The sequence below is a fragment of the Callithrix jacchus genome, chromosome 13 (assembly GCF_049354715.1).
Source record: "Callithrix jacchus isolate 240 chromosome 13, calJac240_pri, whole genome shotgun sequence".
Classification (NCBI taxonomy): domain Eukaryota; kingdom Metazoa; phylum Chordata; class Mammalia; order Primates; family Cebidae; genus Callithrix; species Callithrix jacchus.
This window is the reverse complement of record NC_133514.1, coordinates 41658946-41680631: the sequence shown is the minus strand read 5'-3', so window position 1 is coordinate 41680631 and position 21686 is coordinate 41658946. Positions and strand designations below refer to the sequence as shown.

The 21686-nt window shown below is 48.4% G+C and overlaps 1 protein-coding gene across 3 annotated transcripts in view; it reads left to right on the top strand.

Annotated features, from left to right (window-relative positions):
• The first annotated feature begins 869 nt into the window (after nt 1-869).
• The window catches only part of ZMAT4 (zinc finger matrin-type 4), a 360398-nt gene continuing 339581 nt past the window's right edge, over nt 870-21686 (top strand). For all 3 annotated transcript variants that reach the window (XM_035270372.3, XM_017963828.4, XM_035270371.3), the window contains exon 1: nt 870-1008. The gene's annotated coding sequence lies outside the window, so the exon portion shown is untranslated. The remainder of the gene's footprint in view (nt 1009-21686) is intronic.

Here is a 21686-nt window from a genome sequence, read left to right as displayed (position 1 = left end):
ATTTAAGCCATGTCAGAATAAACCAAAGGAGGGTCCCAGCAGAATCATTAACTCTGGAACACCCCGCTCTCTGGACCTTCCGGTGACAACAGTGAGAAACTCCAGAGTTTTATGGACTTTAAGAATAGCTCTTCTGAGACTCTTTGGATAGGGTGCAAAGGAAAATTGTTTCCTCAGGTTGGGGGACGAGGGGGGCTGCGAGATAAAGAACTGGTAGAGAAACTCCAGGTGTGCACCTACCATGCTCCCCAAGCAATCTACAATGACCTTCACACGCCCTCCAGGGTGGCCCTGTGAAAAGCATTACTCCATTCCTTCAGCCCTCAACCTTGCTCGGCTTTCCAGAGCCTGTCTCACGCCGGCAGACACCCCACGGTTATCATTCTCTCTGCCCTCAGCAACATTTACCAGTTAGGGGGCAAAATAAGGCCAGAAAATTGTTGCTATGGGCTCTGTTTTGTGGAAGTTAAAATGCTGGAGCAAGAATCTGACTGCTTGATAGCTCCATCTCTCTCTCTCTTTCTCTTTCTCTCTCTCTCCTACTCTCCTACCCCCCACACCTTCTCGTTCTTTTCCTCTCCCCTCCACCTCCTCCTCCCCACCACGCTACCCCACCTTTTCCTACTCGTCTCCCCTCCCTCCACTGGCCTCCCGGTCCTGCCCCCACCTTGGGCTGGAGGAGAGCCTTACAGGTTGTCAATGAAACATGGAATTATTTCCTTTGATGGCTTAGATAATAGTAGGAGCCAAAGCAATGAGTGAGGTCGGCTGAAGCCAATGCAGTCCTGCCCGGGACTGGAGAGCCAATCGCAAGAGCAGAGGGCGGGGCGTCGGCGCCAGCAGATAATTGCTAAGTGCATCGCTAGCACAGTTGGTCCGCGCTGCCGAAAGGTCTGGTCGCAGAGACAGGAACGCGTAATCCTCAGCGTGCTCCAGCCCACAGCTTCGCTCCACTGCTCGGCAGGGCAGCTGGCCTCTGGGCACCGGCCCTTCTGCTTCGCGGAAAAGGTACCTCTGCCTGCGTCCCGGGGGTGCAGCGCCTGCGTCTCCATTCCCAGTGGCTTTGCAGTTTAGCTTAGGTGGAGGGATTGCAGAAAGAAAAGTTTCTAGGAGGAAATGTGACAAAGGTGGGAAACCACTGTCTTTCGTTGGGAGGAAAACAAGCGGACAATTTGGAAAACTTCTGCGCTGGCAAGAAATGGGCTTGTTTACTATTCCTAATTAGCTGCGCTCAGGTCTGTCTAAATAGGTCTGCTCTCCGGGTAGGGTGTCTGCAGGGCCGGGGTGGGGATTCGGGTGTGCTAGGTGAAAGAAGTTGAATCCCAGGATGTGCTGTTTCCCGGTGCACCCATCATGGGTAGGCTGATTCCTAGAAACGTGAATGGTTGTTTGTGTTTTCCGCTGTAGGGTCTGTCCCCTTCGTATTACCTTGATCTGTCTTCCCCAAACTATTGTGACCTTCAACTGGAGTCCTTCCTCAAACTTCTGCCTCCTGCCCTGTCTCAGTTCATTTTATTTGGTGGAATGAGACATTCCCTGGGGTGGGGGTGGGGGGGAGGGCTGTCCTGTTTGACCTGGTGGACACCTGCGTGGCAACTTGGTGACACACCAGCAAAACAGTTCTCAGAGGAAAACATATCACACAATCCCTTACCTCCCGAAAACTCTGGAAGACTTTCCAGGCTTGGGGTGTCCTGAAAAAAAAATGGGATAGAGTTCGGTTTGGTCCCGGGTGAACGTACACCCTTGTCCCCAGAAGGGGTGCCCGGCCCTGAGCATCCCCACAGCTCTGGGAGGTGGAGGCTGGTGGAGGGGCTGGCTCCGTGTAGGTGCGCAGGTTGTTTTGGTGCACAGGTGCATTTGTGGCAGAGGTGGTGCTGAAGAAACCATCCACACTGCCTCTGCGAACTGCTCTTCAAGTAAAACAGCTCACCCTGGCAGGCAGCTGATTCAGCCCAGAAGCACCCTTGAGCGTTCTAAATCGAGAGACCTCAGGGGCCTCTCTTGCTCTGAGACCCTTGGGAAACTCCTTTCTCCCCCCCTCGCCTCCCCCACCTTTGGCTTCTGCCAAAGGGAGGTGTTAGGGAGGTGAGCCACTGGGAAGCAGGGTCCCCATGGGGAAGCAGGTAATGCGCTTGGTCTTGAACTTCCTTCCTCTTCTGCGACGGCAGCTTCTGCTTGTGTGCCCGCCGCACTTCACCAGGTGCACTGCCTACCTGAGGGAAACTCTGAAGCTGATAGCCTGGGGCTGGTCTTCCAAGTCCCAGGGGTGCTGAAGGGCTCAGGTGATTTTCTTCCCTTTGATTTCGGTTAAACCTGCAGCTGGAAGTTGGGTTCCCAGTCCAACAAGAGTGAACGTGGTGGGAGGGATTCTCTAGTGACACCTCTTCCTCAGGGCACCTTTCAGCAGAGATGCAGATAAGTCTTGATTCTCCAGCTCCACAAATCCCTTTCACTTTTTAATTCTTATTTTTTTAAACCTCCGCAGCAGACTCTCCTCCACCTCCTGTAGGCAGCTATTTTGGATGGGAACTGTGATTACTGAAGTTCTACTCACAATGGTTAAAAAAATGCCTGCCTTTTTTTTGGTCAAAATACCATCAGCTTTCTCTTCTGCACGTCGGATCTGACAGTAAACACAACAAATTTGCAGTGCTGCCAATTATAATCTCTTTGTATTTGGGGGGCCTGGAGTGGAATCCAAACTTTTCCCAGCCGGTGGGCATGGTTAGTCGTGGACCTCGTCCTCTGTGGCCTCACTAGGGCATGCGGCCCCCAGGGAGCCCAGGAGAAGCAGCCCCTGGCACAGGGGGGATCTTGCATGAGAGCACCTTGGTTTTCCTGAAGGCGGTAAGGAAACTGGAAAATGTTTTTGAGTTTGAGGATTGCAAAACTGGGGGATCCCTCTAATTGATGCCGATCTGTTGGATTTCTATCGTGATAGGAAACATTAAAAGTAAGGCACTTGAAACAGCTCCTGAAGAGTGACTCATTCACAGAGGGAAGAGGCAGTGTGGGGGAGGGGGTGGAGGGGGCCTTGGAAAGTACAAATGGGACACGCTGGAGCGCTCGCTTTCCTTCCCTCTGCCTCCCCCTCATTCCTCTTTCTTGTATTTCCTCATTCGGAACAGGGATCATTAAAATAACAACTTTAGACCAAAAAAAGGATCCTAGGAGCTGAAAAATATTTGACAAAGTGCAAAACATCTTCACAGCTTCACCTTGGTTGGGGTGAGGTGTGAAACACGGGACCCAGCGCCTCCGCTACCATCCAGTTTGGAGAATCTAATTGCTGGTGTTAGACTGATTAACTCCTTGTGAATCTGCGTGCCTGTCTGTGTGTGCAAGGACCCATGGATGCTCAGGAAATTAAATGTGTTACTTGTCATTTCATCAAACATGACGGCTTTAGCCCGGACCCTGGAGAAGCACCATCCACAGACCAGTGTTTTCTCCTCTTCTCAGTTGGCCAAACTGGATCTCTCTTAACCACTATGGTGGGGAGGGGTTGTGTCTTTCTGCTTTTCCAAGCCCCACATGAGTTACCTGGGAAATAAAAGTCCTCTCCTTACTCCTCTGTCCCTCCATCCCCGTCAGCCTTCTGTTACCCCTTTTCATCATAAACATAGCAGTAAGTGATCTTTTTGCCAACCTACTTGAATCTTGTCATTTTATGCTGATTTTTCTCTTAAAATTGTTCCCTGAAATAAGATTGAAAACATATTAAAATTTTTATCAGAGAAGAGCCTTTCTGCCTTCTACTTTAAAATTGAATTTTGTGGTTTTGGGGAAATCTTAATAAGTACATCTGTTGTGTTAGTTGTTCTGGGAAACACTTTGACCTTGGTTTTTTCTGTGGATGTGTGAATTTCCTGCCTGTCCGAGGGGAAGGTGTGTCTGGAGATCTGAAACCTTCTGGAACATCTCAGAGAGTTGAAGAGGTTGGAGCACGGTATTTCTGGGTATTCTAGGTGGGGCAACGGCTGTTTTGAAACCTAGGCCCTGAAATGTATTCACCATACTCTGTTATTTTCCCTCTTCATCTTTCATTTAGGAAAATTTCATAGCCAAAATTATGAGTGAATAGTTCATCTGACTCACTCTCCTTCCCATGCCCCTTCCTCCCTTCCCCCTTGGGAGCTATTTCACACTGAAGCAGGTACCTGAGTAATCTTGCTCAATCTGACATGTAGGGGGTAACTCTCTTCCCTGGTTTCTTTTTGTTGCTTCCTTCATGTCATTTCAGGGTACTCCAGGGTGGAGATCTAATTGTAGATACCTTGCCCAGCTCACTCCTGAAAGGGTTAACCAGGGAACTTCAGGAATTGTGGGATGCAAGGGAGCCTTCCCTGGGGGAGCAATGAGGTAATCCTTTCCCCCAGTTCAGCTCTATGCAGACCTCCCCAGAGCACCCGGGGCGGTGCAGCAGACCTGAGGACCTGCACAAGGCAGATGCTTCTGAGCACAGTGCTGTCTGGCACCCAGGGAGTTCCACCAGGTGCAAGCGCTTGCTGTGCCACTGCCCTGAGGCCAGCACCTGCTGCAGCCCCGTGCACAGAGCTGACCTTGGAAACATTAGCACGCAGGGAAATTTGTCTGCTGTGCGCTCAGTTTCTTTGTTCCCCTACATCTATTAAGAGTTGGAAAGGATCAAATCTACTCATTCATACTAAGGTGTGAGCAGTTAATAGTGTTACCACTTCAGAGGCATTTAAGTTCTTAAAGGAGATCAAAGATGTGGGTATGTCCCCACTTGTAAGGGGGAGCTAATCATTGAGTACACATGGACATGAAGAGGGGAACAGTAGACACCGGGGCCTACTTGAGGGTGGAGGGCAGGAGGGTGAGAAGCAAAAACCTGCCTATCAGGGACTGTGTATTATCCGGGTGATGAAAAAATAATCTATCTGTACAGCAAACCCCCACGATGTGTGATTTACCCATTATGACAAACCTACGCGTGTACCCCCTGGACTGAGAATTTAAAAATTGGAAAGAAAAATGAGAAAAGATGTACACAGTCAATTTCTGGGCACCTGCTAGTGGGATTAGGCAGACCGAGTTTGGACACAGAGCAGAGTGGGGAACGGTGGCCTCGCCTTTTAGCTCTGGCTGGTCCTGCTCTGACTGGTGCTGAAAACATGCTGCAGTGTCCCAGAGCATGGTGATGTTACTATCTGGGCTCTGGTACTTGAGGTAGATGCCTCGGATTTGACCTTGGACATGTGCTTATGTGCCTGTTCCGACTTTCAGTTCTTTCAGATACAGAGCCAGAGGTCAGGACTATGTTCTCACAGGCTCCATTCCGCTCCAACCTTCTCTCTCGATTTGCCACAGAGCCCTACGTCCCACTGCAGATGCTACAGCTCTGGAAGGCCTCGGAGCTTGCAGAGCACCCTCCCTTATGGGCCATAGTGATCAGCGATGCTTTCAGAGCTGGAACCCACGAGGGCAGCTCGGAGGAGCGGTGGATGTTGTACCAGAAGAAACACAGGATGAGGGCTGATGTAATAACTGATTTTGGTTTAGGAGGGGATGTTATATGGAGGATGGCGACCAGCTGTTCTCCATCTCCAGCAAGGATTGAACTAGAGAAAATAGACAGAAATTGCAGCAGATGGACTTAGATTAGGTATGAGGAAGAATTTTCCATCAGCAAGAGATGTTAAAAAGGGAAGTTTGTTGAGCCTCTGTGGTGATCTTTAGGAAATGGATAAGCAGGGGCTTTAGCTGGGGGAGGAGCTGTGGATCTGTGAGGAGGGAAAGCCAAGGGCCATCACGTCCAGGCTTCTGTGCCCTCTGCTGATGAGAACTCTGACCTATGTCTCCAGAGTCTCACCGTCCCTCTGGGGCTATTGAAGTGGCTGAAAACCAGAGTCCCTGGGATGAAGGAGAAAGGAGTGCAGCCTACCTGGGGTGTTCCCCTGAGCCTGGGAGCACCTCCCCCTACCCTGCCTTGTGCCAGCTGCCACCTGGACTGGCAGATCCTGTCTGTTGCATGGGAATCTTTCACCAAGTCTAATCTTTCACTTCTAGATGTGGCAAATGATGCCTAGAGAGGTAACAGGCCTTGGTGTTATCACACAGTGAAGCCAATAGCAGAGCGAGGACCAGAATCCCGGTCCTCCATCTCGCAAGTCAGTGTTATTTGCTTTGTAGCTCATTTTCTTCTCATTTCCAAATTGAGTAGACCATTTGCTTTCTCTAGGCTCCTAATTTCTCTGTAACCAAATGGCAAAGACAGGGACACCTGTGGTTAAGCAATATTTATTGAGTGCCTGTTACTAACACCGTGCATGCCACCAACTTCTCTGTTGATTCTGATGACTCTTTAGTTCTGATTGAGTGGCTGGGAGGGGCTGTTGACCCATCCCTGTGGGGGCTCCTGAGTGTGGCTGCGAGGCCAGGGTGGCAGAAATGCATTCTACAAACCAGAGCTGAGAGGAGGGGATGGGTAGACTGGAAGAGGATGAGAGGAGAGACACGGAAGCAGAGAGATACTTAATCTGAATCTTACAAAGGGAAGAGAGACTTTAAATTTCTCTGCAAACTCCTCATTGGATACGTGAAATAAGACAGGCCTGCAGCATGGATCACTCTGGGTAAGACACATCACCTGTTACCTTATGAAACACAATGAACATACTATGTGAGGGAATTCGGGGAGGTGGCGTGGTGGCCCAGTGGCGGGGCGGCTTAGCTCTGAACCGAAAGGCTGTCAGTGAAGTCAGGGAGTCTCAGTTTTGAGAATGAGACCATGGCCATCTGTGGAGGCCTTTGCTTTGTGTTGGTTTGAGCCAAGTAGGAAGCAAGATAAACTGGTGAACTTAGCACCACAGAATCCATCCATCCTGTGTGTAGCCCTGAGAAGAAAGAAGAAAGCACCCAAGTTAGTGCTGAGCTAGGCAGCAACAGGACAGTGCAGGGTTGGCAGTGAGTGTCCTGTGGGGAGGGCATAGCCCTCCCATGTCCCTGGCTGACCAGGGCGTCCCTGTGCTAACAAAGGCATCCTGGGCCTTTGTGTCCAGCATGGGGGTAGGAACTAGAGGGTCCTTCTCCTGCAGGAACTGGCCCAGCAAGACCATAAGCCCCTCAAGCAGCAGGGCAGGCTGTCCTTCCAGAGTGGCTGAGACAAGGCATGGAGATGCCTCAGGGGCAGAGGGCCCGGGGAACACCAGGGGCTGGGTGGGCCAGGCAGGTGGCCCAAGGTGTGAGACAGACTCAAGCTTGGGAAGATGCAGACACGAGAGGAGCAGTGGGTCAGCCCAGAAAGGGAGGAAACCCAGGGACCGCAGTGCTCATCTGCAGAGGGAAGAGCAGCCCACGTGGCTCATGGTGAGAACCTAAAGGATACGCCTGCAGGGTTGCCGACCCAGTGCCCGCATACATCCATTCCACTCACCGTGATGTTCCACTGAGCTCACCACCCTGTCCTCAATTTCTTTCTTCCTTTCCTTCCCTTCTCCCTTCCTTTCCCTTCTCTTCCCTTTCCTTTCCTTCTCTTTTTCCTTCCCTTCCCTTCTTCCTTCCCTTCTTCCTTTCCTTCCCTTTCCCTTTCCATCTTCAGGGTCTCATTCTGCTGCCCAGGCTGGAGTGCAGTGGTGCAATTATGCTTCACTGTAGCCTCAAACTCCTGGCCTCAAGCAATCCTCCCACCTCAGCTCCCAAAGCTCTGAGATTACAAGCCCGTACCACCGCATCCGGCCCCTGCCCTCGATTCTGATGCCACAGACCTTAGTGGAATGTAGTCAGGTGTACTAAGTGGACAGAGTACATCTGGGCGCAGGGTACATCATGATTCTCCTTATTTGGGGTGGGCAGAGGAACTTCTGGGAGTGAGTAACACCTGAGTGGGACCTGAGGTGTGAATAGGTGCCATCAGGTGGATGGGAAGAGGGTGGGGAGGAGGGAGTCACGGTCGCAGGAGTCCATCCAGCGCGTGATTGGCACAATGTGTTAATGAGACATGGATGTTCCTGAATCTGCTCATACGAGGCATGTTTTGGGGGCAAGAGGAGCTAGGCCTGTGGGTGCCCACCAGGTAGGGAGGGGCCGCTGCCTCATGGAAGGGCAGAAAAGTGTCAGGCAGGAAATGACATGCTCACATTTGCATCTAGGAAAAATGGTCCAGCAATTGTGAAATGAAGAGTGGAGGTGAGGTTTGAGAGGGGCTCAAAGGGAAGGGGGTCACGCCTGGGCCCAAGAGGCCAGTTCAGAAGTAATTTGCTGCTGTCCAGCTGAGAAATGGTGAGGGCCTGCAGGAAGACAGCCGCACCAGGGAGAGGGAGGAGGCCGAGGCTTTGACTTTGTAAGTTACACTAGATCGGGCAAAAATGAAGAGGAATTATTCATCCCCAGGAGGAGAAGCTGACAGGTGACAAAGAAAGGTCACGGTGTTAGATGAAAGAGAGAGCAGTGTTCCCACTGAAGCTGGGGTGGGAGGAAGTGGGTTTAAACTATAGGAGAAGGCTCTACATTGGACGTTAGAATTAACACTCCAGTGGAGGTGATGCTGAGATGTGGGGAATGGGGTCATTCTGTGGGGTTGCAGACTTACTCTCTTTTTCAAAAAGTATTTTTAAAAATTAGCCTTTCCCTGATTGAGAAGTGAGCAAAGAATGGGAATAGACAGTTCACATAACAAAATGGCCAGAAAAATGCATAAAAGCGTCTCTCCTCACTAATAATTAAAATGTGAAATGAAAATAAGGTATTGTTATCCATTTAACACATTAGCAGAAATTAAAATGATAATATCATATCCAGTGTTGTTGGGAATTGGGCATTTTTAGACTTAGCTGGTGGGAAGATAATTTGGAAATATGGGAGACATGTCTCAAAAAAATAGACCCTTTGAGCCAGTAAGCAATTCCTCTTCTAGGAATTTATCCTTAGGAAATAGAGATGCACAAAATAGTTCTAATTAAGAACATTCCTTTCAGCATTATTCATTATCAGAAAACATTGCATGGAGGCATTAGTTAAATATAATATGGCTCCTCCATAAAATGGAAATCAAGGGAACTATTAAAATTACATTGAATAATACATAAGAATGTAGGAACATGCTAATAATATATATTAAGTAAGTAAAGACTTAAAAGTAAATAGAGTATAATTGCAATTATAACAAAAGGTGTATGTAGTCATGAAAACTAGAAGAGTATATTATCAAAATCTTAATAGTGGTTATCGCTGCCTTTTGGGAAACCTGTGACTTTTGATTTCTTTAAAGTTTTTTGAACTTTCCAAATTTCCTACAGTAAACATGTTATTTTATAAATTAGATGACATGCTTTTTAAATCAGTCATTCAAACCACACGCATTCAAGCAGGGCCTATCCCTATAGCAAGCTGGGTGCAATGCTGTTCACTAGGATGTGAAATGCCTGCATCCTGAGTCCATCTGGTGGGAGAAGAGAAATGCTCACATGAAATCCAGCAAGGGCCGCCTGCTTCATCAGAAAGGGCTGGACGTCTGCTGCAGCCAGGTGCGGAGTGTGCGATCCCTGTGCGAGGAACATCTGTGTTCCTTCCTCCTGGCCACGCTCACACCTCCGGGCCCTGTCACCTGCGGTGGTCAGGCCTACCTTAGCATTTCAACGGGTGTATCACATATATCTCCTCATTTCACAACCAGAGAAGTTGAGGCTCAGAGCAAGAGGCTGTGCCTTGGGGTCACAGAGCCAGTGAGTGGCTTTGCTACTATAGAAACAAGAAACTGTGCTGCCCCACACCATGCTTTTTCCAGAGTGGGCTACTTTGGGGGTTCCATGTGCTCTAGAAGAGGGTGGTGGATTTCCTCAAGAAAGCACGAGCCACCTTTCCTTCCTTTCATCCTTCCTTCCCAGAAGCCACGCCTTTGGCTCAATCTACTTATTAATTAAGACCAAATGAATGTGAGGCAGCTATCCCATTTACAGCAGGGAGTTTGGGTGCTTCGCACCCCCTACCCCCGCCCTGTGGTGGCCCTCTGTGTCCCCTCCTGATGGATGTCGCATTTGTGAATGCTTTTCCCGAATGTGTGTGCTCCCCGCTGTGGTTTCCTTTGGTGCATAAACTCCAGGCAGCCCAAGACAGTCTGCACAGGGTGAAAGTCACAGCTGGCTGGCTCCATGGTGTGTGCCAGGGTCACCTGGGGGCTCCGGGGTGCCTTCCCTAGGCAGGGCAGGTGGCGGCTCTGATGGGCACACCCTTGGACCGTTCACAGGCTAATGGGAAAAGTGGACAAGCCTGCCTGAAAGTAGGGCAGGACAAAGAGGAACAGTGTAAGCCTACAGTGTAAGCTTGGCTGTTTGCTGCTCTGATTATTTTAATAATAACTCATTGTATGGTGTTTTGTATTCATAAGCCTCTGAGGTGGGTGGGGAAGGTGCTGGCACCCCCATTTTGCAGAGGGAGAAACTGATGCTTGGAAAGGCAAAGCCACTCTACTTAATTTGTAAGGGCAGCAGGAATAAGCCAGGCATGGAATGAGCTAGATTTTCTGTCTGCAAATACAGCCCTACCTGTCATCGGTAAGGGCTTCTTGCTGGCCTACCTGATGTTTCTGGAGAAGGAGGGGTGCGAGTAGCACCTTGTGGAGCCCTGGCAGATGCTGGAGAAGTTAAGAGTAATGACTTTGGGTCCAAGGGTGTATTCAGCTGAGGTCGAGTGTAGGTGCTGAGAAAAGTGGATGCAGGAGAAGGTGAACATGGACTCACAGGACTCACGGGGGCAGAGGGTCCCAAGCCCTGAGCACTGAAGGATGCTGGCCTCATGGAAGGCAGGAGGGGCATGCTGGGTGCAAGTGCAGATCTGGAGCTGAGAGCCGGCACGGACTGTCTGTGGCTGCCCAGGGGCAGATTGGCTCCACTGGGAGATGGGAAGGGACAGTGGCAAGAGGTGCCCCAGCATGCCAGGTTCCATCTCAGAAGTCCCTCCTGTTTATTACACCTGCAATCACATGGCTGTGAGAGGACTAAAGGGAGGGGGAGCCCAGAGGCTGGGGGGCTCATAGCTGTTTTTTCCCCTCTGCCATCTCCCTGGCTTTGGTTCCTGTTGAGAATGCAATTGCTCTGTGGGGCTGCAGGAAGAGAGAAAATGAGATTGTGAGGGTTGCTGTCTTGTCAGTCCTTACCGTGCCTTGGGAAACAGATGACTTTTGATTTCTTTAAACTTTTTTATATTTTCCAAATTTCCTATAGTAAACCACTATTTTACAAATCACAAAACACACCTTTTTTTCCCTTCTGAGACGAAGTCTTGCTCTGTTGCCCAGGCTGGAGTGTAGTGATATGATCTCAGCTCACTGCAACCTCTGCCTCCTGGGTTCAAACAATTCTCCTGCCTCAGCCTCCTGAGTAGCTGGAATTACAGGTGCCTACCATGTAGGCATGCCTGGCTAATTTTTGTACTTTGAGTAGAGATGGAGTTTCACCATGTTGACCAGGCTAGTCTTGAACTTCCAACCTCAGGTGATCCACCGGCCTCGGCCTCCCAAAATGCTGGGATTATAGGTATGAGCCACCACGCCCAGCCAAAACAGGCTTTTAAAATCAATCATTCCAACCACAAATGTTCAAGCAATTACTATTCATGTAGTGAATATGTAGTGAGATTAGGATTGGAAGATTTTCAGAATGTGGGAAGAGAAAGGAGAAGTTATGAGACAAGAAGAAAAAGAAAGAAAAATGGGAGCACAGTGGGGAATTGTTGGAGAACCCCAAGAAGGGATGTTCAGAAATTTGGGAGCAGCTCTCAGCACAGGAGCAAGCCAGTGCATAATGTCTTTTAAAGTTAGTGGTAGACTCTGGTGTGATAAGACACAAACCAGAAAGACAGAAAAAGAACCTAAGGCTGCCCACTGTTTTCAACTGTTGAAGCATTTGGTCATCACCCTGGTTTTACAGATGAGAAAGCCAAGACTCACCAAGGTGCCCCTGAGTGGCTGACTCCAAGCCTGTGTACCGTCTGCTGTGCTGTGCCATGCACTCACCCGCTGTGGGCTGCAGCCAGGACTCCAAGCTGTGTGACTCTGGAGGCCTGGAGGAGTGAGGGCAGGAGGCGGTTGGGGCATTGCGCTGTCTGCCCCCAGAGAAGCCCTTTCTGCATTTGCCCCTCCTGATCCCCAGGGGTCTGAAGAAAGATGCTGGCAGGGCATTCCCTGACCTGTCCTCTTTGTCATTGGGGACTGGTTGGCTTCAGTCTCTTCAGCAAGGAACACTCTGGCTCTGGGGCTGTGTGAGTTTTGAGCTCTGTTCTTTGATTTCTCCATGAGGCAAACAATGTGCATCTCTTCCCCATCCTTCAGTTTCCTTAATAGGAGACATGAGCTTTTGACATGTTATGTGCTCTCTTATTCATTGCTCAGAATGTTGAGAATTGATAGGTACACTTGTAAGCTTAGAGGATCCAGCCATGGAAAAAGTGACCCAGTTCTCAGCCTCTCAGAGCTTAGGTTCAGGTTGGGGAGAGAGATGGTAAACACATAAGATAACCTGTGGAAGGGCCACTGAGTGCAAGGGAGGAACACGACGCCCCACTGGGGGAACAGGGAGTGTGAGGGTCTCACTTATACATGCCGCTTAGCCAGACACCTGAAGGCAGCGAGGGGTGGTCCCTGTGGGTATTTGGGAGACCAGCAGTCCAGCCCAAGTAGCCCCTGAAGCTAGAGACACTTGGGATGCCAGGAATAGCTGTGAGGACAGGGTGTGCTTCCTTGAACCACTGGGAGTTTTGAGCCATAGACAAGAAGTAACATTGTCTATGATTTAAAATGATTGCTCAGGAGGATCGCTTGAGGCCAGGAGTTCAAGGTGGCAGTGAGCTATGACCGTGCCTGCACTCTGGCCTGGATGACAGAACAAGACTCTGCCTCAAAATAAATACACGAATTTTGAGGCATTTTTCACATATTGTGAAAAATACAAATGTGAAGAATGAATATATGGATCACTCTGGCCGCTATGTTGATAGCACAGTGGAGTGGGGCCATGTGGAGGCAGAGACGCCCTGGGAGGCACTGGTCCTGGCAAGACGGGTGCTGCCTGGGGTCGGGTGGTATCAGCAGGGAGGGAGAGGTTAGACCCTGGGTATGTTTTGAAGGGAGAGCTGGCAGGATTTGCTGATGGGTTGAAGGTGGCGATTGAGAGACCGGAGTGTTCAAAGATAATTCCAAGACTTTTGGTTTGAGGTGGGAAAGACTGTGGAAGGAGCAAATTAGAAATTGTGAGGAGCGGAGGGGAAAGAAGTGTTTGTTTGGGGGGTGCTGGAGCTCTAAGTGAAGTACCCACTAGACAGTTGTGTTTTGGTCTGGAGTTCAGAGATGAGCTCTAAGCTAGAGGACCTTGGGAGTGAGCAGTGTTTCATGATTTCTATGAGATTGCTAGGGAGTGAGTGTAGATGGATAGGACGTAGAAAGACGGATCCTGAGAATGGCAGTATTTATAGATCTAGTCTGGGGTTTGCAAACTCTTTCTTAAAGAGCCAGATCGTAGATATTTTAGGCCTTACAGGCTGTGCAGTCTTTACTGCAGCTACTCGGCATTGCTGCTGCAGCACAGAAACAGCCATGGAGGACATATAAATGAAGGAGCATGGCTGTGTTCCAATAAAACTTTATTTACAAAGCAGGAGATCCACCCACAGGCCACAGGTTTGCTGACCTTGGACCCAGGACACTGAAGATGAACCAGCAATGGGGACTGAGCGGGAGCAGCCTGGAGATGGGGGCGGACCGGGAGGAGGTTGCCTCAGAAACTAAGCAAAGCATTTCTGCAGAAGGAATTAGTGATCTGCTGGGTCAAAACCTGCTGGCATAAGAAGTAAGACGAGGACTAAAGACTGCACGTAAGGAGTGTGGAGGCCGTGGGTGAGCTGATGAAAGCACTCTGGTGGAAGATGAGGAGAGAGGCTCCTTGGAGTGGGTTCAAGGAGAGGCACTGGAGATGGCACATGCAAACAGCTTCCTGGAGGAGTGGAGCTGGAAAGCCATGCAAATAAAGGAAACGTCAACTCTAGGGATATGTGGGGTCAAAGCTAGTGTTGCTATTTAAAAATGGGGAAAGTAGGGGGATGTTTGTATTGGATGGAAATGAGTCAGTGTGCAGGGCACAAAGATGATAGTGGAGGCATGGAGGTGAGAATGGCCTCAAGTGGGGTGAGGGAGTGGGGACTGGCCTCTTGGACAGCTCTCAGGGGAAGAGGAGACGGTAGCCAGAGCCCATGTGATGGGGTAGATGGGGCAGGGTGGGGACCCTCTTGGATGCCTTTATTTTCTCAGAGAGTAGCATGGTGGATCACAAGCTTTGGGACAGGACAGGGAAGACCTTGGCCCGGCGGGTCATGGAGGTGACTGCCCTCTGCCCACAGAGCGACAGGGATGCCAGACAGTGACAGAGAGATGTGCTGAGTGTCTACATCAAAATTAAAAGGTTTCTTCCAGTGCCGTCACTCAAGTCTTTCACTGCAAAACGGGCCCTGTGAGCTCGGAGAGTTATGACTGAATTAATAAGGCCAAGATGAGGACGTGGATCGAGATCCTCAAAAACAGTCTCATAGATTCCTCCAGGCCTGGAGCTCCGGCTGAGGTGGCTCTTGTAGGATTGTATTGAAAAGAAATGGAGTTGCTTGCCGGGAGTGAGGAATGACCCTCCTCAGAAATCAGGCAAGTGGCAGGGGTGCAGAGTCCATTAACCTGGCTCAGGGGGAGTTAGGCGCTTTCTGCTCTCCTCCTACAGCTTTTTGCTTTTGAGACCTCTTGCTTTGTTTTCAAAAGTATCTCCTATGAGGGAGGAGGGAGTGAGAGGAAGATCACCTTCTCTAATTTTACCTTAAGAAACTGTCTTGGGAAGAGAAGGGACTTACCCAGGGTCATGTGATTGAATGGGAGGGTGGATCTCAGAAGGTGGGAGCTGAATCCTTTGCTGTCTCAGGCATCCAGGAGGGAGGGAGAAAGGGAGGCAAGGAGACGAAGAGCCTGCCTGGAGAGGAGTTGAACATTCCAGGTAGTCTAGGAAGAGGGAAATGCTGGTGTGAACCAGGAAGAAATGGAACACCTAACGATTCTATCTCCATGTCCACAGGGAAAGAAAAAGGAAAACAGACCAGGGAACACGTGGCCTGGTAGAGAAAGAAACTGGCTTGGGGCTTTGGCAAAGAGCACAGTCTAAGGTCACATACGTGGCAGAATGACTTTTTGTGGAGGCTGCAGTGCCTGGGACTGAGGGTGGGAACTGAGGCTGAAGGGACACACAGCATTTACTCAGGGAGTCTCAGCAAGGGTGCCAAGGGGCCTGTTTATGTCAGCGCGCCATCAGGACAGCCTGAAAGGACTTTGGCCTCATGATGTGCAGTTGGCCCTGGGTCTGTCAATTTCTCTGAGAGGGAACTCTTCCTGTTGCAAAGGGCCCAGCACGCTGGGTTCACTTTTAGAGAGTGAGGTCGGGTGGCAGAGTGATAGCGGCAATAAGGAGTCTGTGGCTCAGGATTGAGCAAGGAAGAGAACTCACCCAGTTTTCTTCACAACTGACTCCTGGTGGTCTTTGGGGGTGAAATAGACAATCTGAAAGTACAGAGCTGTAGTGAGCTGGAGTTGGTCTAATCCAAGGTAACTCCACAGACTTTGCTCACATAGTCCAGGAGCCTGCTCAAAGTCCCAGTGTCCCCAGCTCTGAAACACCTGGTACATGTCTCATAGGCCTGGGGTGGGGATTAGTTGGAGTGTAGGTGTCAAGCTTCTAGCATAGTGCCTGTAATGTGCAAAGTGCTCCAGGATCTATGGCCAGTGATAAAAGCCGCTGCTGGTGGTGATGACGGCAGCAGGCATCTAGGAGTTCTCTCTCCAGGTGTGCCAGGCCAGGGGACTAAGGTGGCCAGGTCAGGGGTGACCTGTGGCACTGCTTGCTGCAGAGCTGCTGGGGTGATTAGTAAGAAAGCTACAATACCTGTGTCTGACTGTCACAGCTTCAGCACTTCCTCCCAAATCCTGCTGGCCAGGGTTTTTGCATTCTTTGGAAGAAAGACACTGGAGAGGAACAAGGTAGCGTTGCCAGGGTAGCACCCTCAGAAAAATAAATCCTAGAAAGGAAACTCTGAAAGCTTCTAGAACCATAATATTGAGACAGGTCTAAAGGGAACCCAAAATTCCTGCAATGCTCAGAACAGCAGAAACATAGATTTCTCATACTAATCAAGTGATTTGTGGGAAAACCCTATCCATCTCTCTAACCTGAGCTGAATCAAGTGAAGGATCAGCTGTGAGTTGCAGAATGAGCTCTGAGGCAGCCACAAAGCTGGTTTATGATTCTGCAGAACTTTTCTGCGGCATGAATTTTTGGACAAGCAGGTGACTTCAAAGGAAAGAAATGCCCTCCCTCCTCACCTTTCCTTCGGCTGTCAGCACCGGGATCAATGTTGGGTGCAAGGGTTTCCTCTAATTAGGCCCAGGGCAGGGTTTCTGGGGCTCTCATCCTTCCAGGTGATTCTGCCCACTATGGGGGAGGGTGGTGGCATCTGTCCTCAGACTTGTGAGGAGTGGCTGTGATGGAGAGTGGCTGGCCTTACTATGCACTTAACCACTACATTGTCATGGGAGCTGTTGGGTTGAGCTAGTTCCATCTCTGTATGGAAAAAATACAATCAACGTCTCATTGCACCCCTAGAAGGAAAAGAATGAGTATTCTGATAGCATGGGCTTTGGGGAGAGCTGTTTCTTAAAGTTGGTCTGTGTTATCAGTTGCTATGCAGTTGCTCCTAAGTATTGTTGCTTTGACTAGGAACAGATATTTTTCCTTTTCTTTTTCTTTTTTTTTTTTGAGACAGGGTCTTGCTCTTTGCCTAGGCTGGAGTGCAGTGGTATGATCAGGCTCACTGTAACCTCGACCTCCTGGGCTCAGGTGATCCTCCTGCCTCAGCCTCCCCAGTAGCTGGACCACAGGTGTGTGCCACCACACGCAGCGAAATATTTTTGTTTCTAAATTTTTTTGTCAAATGGGGCCTTTTTATGTTACTCAGGCTGATCTTGAACTCCTGGCCTCAAACGATCCTCCCACCGCAGCCTCTCAAAGCACTAAGATTACAAGGCATGAGCGACCATGCCCAGTCAGTCAACTGACATTTTTAAATCAAGGTTTACATAAATTCCAGAACATTCTAAGTAGTCTCGAGAAGTTAGGTGAAGCCAGTTTAAGTGTGTTTTAACCTACAGGGAAGACGCTGTGTCATACTCAACGGTGTGGGGAGTTGGGTGGTTGTTTGGGTTGGACTGAGCTGAGGAGGAGTTAGGGGGTGATGTGTGAATCTCGGTACGAGCGTAGAGTGTCAAAACATTCAACATGCTGGGGGGGTGTTTTCCATACAGAAAATAAATTTACTATAGTTCAGAGAAAGAGAAATATAACAGCTAAAAATACATGGAAGAATGTTTAAGTCCCTGAGTAATTAGCATAGTGTCATAGTCAGGTGGGTGGCTTTGGAGCAAAGCATGGAGTCCTGGCTCTGAAGTTAGAGGTCTGACCTTGCGCAGGTCTCTTGGTTGTGCCTTGTTTCCTCCTGTTAGAACAAGGACAAGATGGCCTACCTCATAGGCATTTTGTGGTGAAGGGTGATGATTCAAGCCAAACACTTATCACCAATAACAATTCCAATAATAACAATAATAAAAATGTTAATTAGAATGGAAATTAGTTGCCATTTTCCAGCTATAAAATTATTGAAGGTTAAAGATGACATTGCTCAGTGTCACAGAGATGCGGTATGGAACTGTAATCGGTGCTGTCTTTCTGGAAAGCATGAGTTTTTAGGATTTCTGTACTCTTTTTTTGTAAGATGGAGTTTGACTATTGCTGCCCAAGCTGGAGTGCAGTGGTGTGATCTCAGCTCACTGCAACTTCTGCCTCCCGGGTTCAAGTGATTCTTCTGCCTCAGCCTCTGGAGTAGCTGAGATTACAGGTTCGCACCAGTACACCCGGCTAATTTTTTTGTATTTTTAGTAGAAACGGGCTTTTACCATGTTAGCCAGGCTGGTCTTGAACTCCTGACCTCAAGTGATCCACCTGCCTCTGCCTCCCAAAGTACTCGGATTACAGGTGTGAGCCACCGCACATGGCTGGATTTCTGTACCTTTTGATTTAGTCCTAGGATCCCATCCTAGGGAAATAATCAGAAATCTGGGGAAACACGTGTGCACAAAATTGTTTACTGCAGTGCCATCTGTCCTCCTCAAACCTCCCTAGCAGTGAAGACTAGTTAAGTAAATTACGGTACGTCCATAGGATGCGGTACCAGGTTACCCTATAAAAGTATTTGAAGCATATTAATGATGTGAGACAATGCTCATGAAGCTGAAAATGAAATATCTTCTAAACTGGCTAATGGAATAGGTCTGTGCATAACTGTAAATAAAATATGCCAAAATGCAAATAGAGATTCTCTCTGCATGGTAACATGTTTTCTTCTTTATATATATTTTTTGCAGTTTTCAAATATTTTATAGTGAGTCTTTATTCATTTTTATAACACAAATAATAAAAATTACAGAAAGAAAATGAGACCGAGTCATCTCTGAGTCGTTCCCCTGTTTAGGCAGTGGATGTTTTACTATGATTCCTTCTTGGCGTGGATTCCCTAAAAGCCCATCAGAACGCTTTGTGTGGAACCATTTCTTACTCCTCCCTGATTCACATGGAAGTAACAAATGTTTTGGAGATGGAAAGAAACATTTATTTCATTTTTATTTCTTAAGAGGCAGGGTCTCGCTCTGTTGCCCAGGCTGGAGTACAGTGGCATGATCACAGCTTAGTGCAGACTGGAACTCCTGGGTTCAAGAACTTCCTCTGCCTCAGCCTCCTGGGTAGCTGGGACTACAGGTCAGAGCCACCATGCCCGGCTAATTTTTAAAATTTTTTTTGTAGGGCTCAGGTCTGGCCATGTTGCCCCAGATGGTCTTGAACTCCTAGCCTCAAGTGATCCTCCTGCCTCAGCCTCCCAAAGTGTAGGGATTGTAGATATGCACCACCATGCCTGGCTCAAACAAATATTTTGGAACAAAGAGGTAGACGTGAGTGTGCTGTGGAGACAGTGTCGGGTACAGTGGATAGGCTGTCCCCATTTACACGCTGCCCTGAAATTCATTAGCTTCGAGGAAGCCATAGACATGGTAGATTCCCCAAGAGCCAGTCACTAGCAAAGCCACAGCCAGAATGGAAATCAGCTACTCTCTCTCCTTTAGGGTTGTTGGAAAGCCAGGAAGCAGTTTCGTACAACAAAAAAGCAGTCCTGCCCACACAATGCTGATAGAACATGGGGCTGGAGTTGCCTGGGATGCTGAAAAACACTCAGCAGAGGCGATGGGCCCAGAGGAGGGGGCATCTCCCAGGAAACAGTCCTCTGAGGCCAGAGCTCCTTCTCCAGCTCCTCTCACCTGCCGAACCTTATGTGGCAAGGATGACGGCGTGGGAAGGAAATGTTTGTAAATTCTGTAGTACATTGAGTGCACCAGAGGAACGGCCTATTTAACAGAGATAATTCTCTTATACAACAAATACCTTTTGAGGATATGTAGCCTGTCAGGTCTCGGGCTATGTGTTAGACATTCCCTGGTGAGTAAAATAGAGGCCTTGGCCTGTGTGGAACAAACTCATTTTTCTAAGTTGGACAACTTACTTCTGATATATCTGGTTTCAAAATCAGAATTTTTAAATATATTGGTTTTACTGAAAGTAGGACACACTTGCTTTAGATCTGTGAAATATTATAGAAATAGTGTTTTTTTCTTTTAGTGCAGATGTCCCAAGTGTTCTGTAAGTTTAAATATTTTTGTTTAATTCATTCTTAATGCCATCATCTGTGAGATGAGGCAAGGAGGAGGTACCTTCAAGTGAGGAGTGGGGGGGACAGGTTTTGGCCCTAACTTTGCCCCTGCTGAAATGTTTCAGGGCACCCCCCGTATCCATTCAGTGAGACTGGCTCTTGTGATTGACAGTTGACCACCAGCCACTTAGAGACCCTTTGCTGAGGAACTGCTATATGTTTTCTGCCATTGGAAGCCATTCATTCATTCATTGCAGAGCTTTTTTAAGGCTTGAAAATGCAGTGGCCATTGTGTTATTCTTTCACTACACTGGGTGCTGGAATGAGCTCCCTAAAATCCTCGGAGGCTCTGGGTTTGGTGTAGCTAATGTAAATTGTGACTTCCATAGGGATGTAGCTTTCCACTGCACAGGGTGTTGGGACTTGGGTTCCTTCTCCCTGCTTCTAGAATGCACCCAGGTCTTTTGCTTCTTTTAAAGATCTGACATGACCGTGGCCAGCTCTATAAATAGTCCCAAACAGCAGCTATAATGCTGGCGTGATGCTGACTTTTTTTTCCAGCCACCCACTGAAAGTCTTGGGAGAAAATTCTCTCTCTCTTTCTCTCTCTCCCCACTCCATCTCTTTCTGTCTCTGTTTCCCTCTACATACACACACACACACACACACACACACACACACACACACGCACATGCATGTTTATAGTTCCGTGTCTAAACAGAAGCAAAATCTTGAATGTGTTCAAACATATCCGTGGTTTTGTTTCTTTTGTTTTTTTTTTTTTTTTTTTTTTTTAGGATTTAGATAAAAAGGAGTTAAAAAGCTTTTCAACAACAGAAAACAAAATGACTTTCCTAAGTACCTACTGTGTCCAGGCATTGTGCTGAATTAAATTAGCTCCTGTCTTCAGAGGGCAGAGTTCAGCAAGAGGGAAGCTTTATTAGCAGCGAACCATTCCAGGCTTCCTGGGGATGAACTATAAGAAGACACCTTTCATGTATTCCTGGGAACTTTACAGCTGTACAAAGGATCGTTAACAATTGCATTAGTTGCTAGGGCAGTGGTAATGAAGTACCACATACCGGGGGGTTTCAACAACAGACATTTATTGTCTCCAGTTCTGAAGGCTGGAAGTTCAAGTTCAAGGTGCCAGCAGGGCTGGGTCCTCCTGAGGGCTGTGAGGGAAGGATCTGCCCCCGACCACTGTTCTTGGCTTATAGACGGCCATCTCCTCCCTGTGGGTCTTCATGGCAGCTCCCCTCTATGCATGTCTGTCACTGTGTCCAGATTTCCCTTTTTACAAGAACATGAGTCATTTTAGATTACAGCCCACCCTAATGGTGTCATTTTGACATCTGGGTTAAGACCCTCTCTCTAAATAAAGTAACATTCTGAGGGAGTGGCGCCTAGGATTTTAATATGTGAATTCAGAGAGGATACAGTTAACCTCTCTTTGGGAATAACTTTCCTTAAACCTTCCCAGGCCGCCAGATTTGTAATATAGTCCATCCATGAAAGATGAAGGGGTTAAGGGTGCCAACTTCTTGCACAGTCGAAGCTCCATGAATAAATTTTGGCTTCCCAGAAGCTTAGCCTACTACTGAACAGAAGCCTTGCCAGGAACATTAGCAGTCAATTCACACATATTTTGTATGTTCTGTGTTTTATACGCTGTTTTCTTATTGTAAAGTAAGCTAGAGAAAAGAAAATGCCATTAAGAAGATCATAAGGAGGCTGGGCATGGTGGCTCATGCTTATAACCCCAGCACTTTGGAGGCTGAGGTGGGAGGATCGCTTGAGCCCAGGAGTTCTAGACCAGTCTGAACAACACAGCAAGACCTCATCTCTACAAAAATGTTTTAAAAAAGTAGCCAGGCATGGTGGCGCCTGCCTAT